Genomic DNA, 1935 nt, shown 5'->3' with positions numbered 1-1935 from the left:
CTCTACAAAAAATAGAAAAATTAGCTGGGTGCACACCTGCAGTCCCAGCTACTCAGGAGGCTCAGGAGGGAGGATCACTTGAGCCCAGGAGTTGAAGGTTGCAGTGAGCTTATGATTGTGCCACTGCACTCTAGCCTGGGTGACAGAGCAAGACATGGTCTTAAAGAAATAAATTAAATTAAAAAAGCAAAATAGCTAGAAGAGAGAACTTGAAATGTTCCCAACACAGAAATGATAAATACTGGAGGTGATGTATACCCTAAATGCCCTGACTTGATCATTACACATTCTATGCATGTAATAAAATATGACATGTACCCCATAAATATGCACAAATATTATGCCAATTAAAAATCTATCTTGTAAATATATTTTAATATAAAGAAATTTTACAAGGCTATTAGAGTTGGTATCACTACAGCAAGTTACAACCATTTCTTCACACAGCTCATACACAATTTTACTACTTAACAGATGTGCAGTTGGAATATTTATTATCCAATTTTTAAAAAGCAATTTTTAAAACCCTGAAAAATTGCAGGGATTATTGGAAATCCATGCTTCCTAATATGCAAAATGGAATTTAAAAATCAGAATTATGAATGCCCAATATTTAAATCTTGTCTTGATTGCCAGCAAGAAAATGTCACAAAGATGAAGTTGAATGGTGCAACAATTATCTTGTTTCCCTTTTTCCCTCTGCTGTGGAGTGTTTGGTCTCATTATTTAGTGTTTTTAGTTTGGGGAAATATTGAAAGAATGAAATCTGTACTTATGATAGCCAATAAACATCTCCAGGATTTTATAACTTGGGCAGAGAAGTGGATCTACAGGTAATATCAGAAACCTTCTCTCTTTTACAACTTTCTCAATTACTTCTGGTCACACTCATTCACTCATCTACCCATTCAAAGTACTTAAGTGCCTATCTATCATATGTAGGCCCCTGCCTCAGCTTACAGAGTGACAAACATGAAGTTCTATGTGCTGAGAAGCCCGCAGGAGAAAACAAATGACAGATGTGCGGCTCTTTCAGTCCTCTCCCTCAAATAAAGGTAGGGCATAAAAGAAAAAGTGAGGCTCCGCCTGGGAAAAGGGAGTGTCCAGCCAGCAAACATTGGTTGCTGCTAAACAAAGTGCTTGAAGGAAAAGATGTGCTCGCTTCGGGAGCACATATACTAAAATTGGAACGAAACAGAGAAAATTAGCAGGGCCCTTCACAAGGATGACACGCAAATTCATGAAGCGTTTCATACAGAAAAAAAGATGTTAACCAGTAACCAGAGAAAAATGAAATTTTGCTTTAGTATGGGGTACTGAGAAGTGTTCTAAGTTAGGATTCTATACTAGAAATTCCATAATGGCAAAATTTCACACATGGCTTTGCCAGGTATAGATTAAGTCCTGTAAGTAACAGAATAGCAATAGATCTAATTAAAAGGGGTTTTTAATTCATTCTTCTGAGTGCAACTTCTACAGTATTAGCTTATTTTAGATCCAAGTTTGAACATATAGATATCTTTATATCCCTTCCATATTAAAAAAAATAATAACCTCTCTTGACATCTTAGTCCTCTCTATTAATTCAGCATCTTTCTAATGTCATGCACAACTAAGCCACTTTAAAGAGTAGTCTAGACATGCTGCCCCATTCTTCATTTCCCACTCACTCCTCACCCCACCGTGATCACACTGGGACAGTCCATAACATTCAGTCTCAGGTATGATCACCATGTCTTACGTGACCTCTTCATGATTTTGGACACTGTTGGCCATTCCCTCCTTCAGCAGCTGTCCTTTGGCTTCTGAGAGGCCAGCTGTCCAGAGCTCTCTTCCTACCATTTCTTTCCATTCCTTTGTGGGCTCCTCTTTCTTGGTCTGCTTCAGTGATGTTATTCCCCAGTGTCCTCTCGCTGTCTACACTCCCCCAAGGTG

General features: G+C 38.4%; 1 non-coding gene across 1 annotated transcript; it reads left to right on the top strand.

Annotated features, from left to right (window-relative positions):
• Window positions 1–1154: 1154 nt before the first annotated feature.
• On the top strand, window positions 1155–1260 carry LOC138396126 (U6 spliceosomal RNA). Its single transcript, XR_011235606.1, has one exon. It is a non-coding gene; the product is annotated as a U6 spliceosomal RNA (small nuclear RNA).
• The last annotated feature ends 675 nt before the right edge of the window (window positions 1261–1935 follow it).

The sequence above is a fragment of the Eulemur rufifrons genome, chromosome 15 (assembly GCF_041146395.1).
Source record: "Eulemur rufifrons isolate Redbay chromosome 15, OSU_ERuf_1, whole genome shotgun sequence".
Classification (NCBI taxonomy): Eukaryota; Metazoa; Chordata; class Mammalia; order Primates; family Lemuridae; genus Eulemur; species Eulemur rufifrons.
The sequence above is the reverse complement of the archived record's forward strand: the minus strand, read 5'-3'. Positions and strand labels throughout refer to the sequence as shown.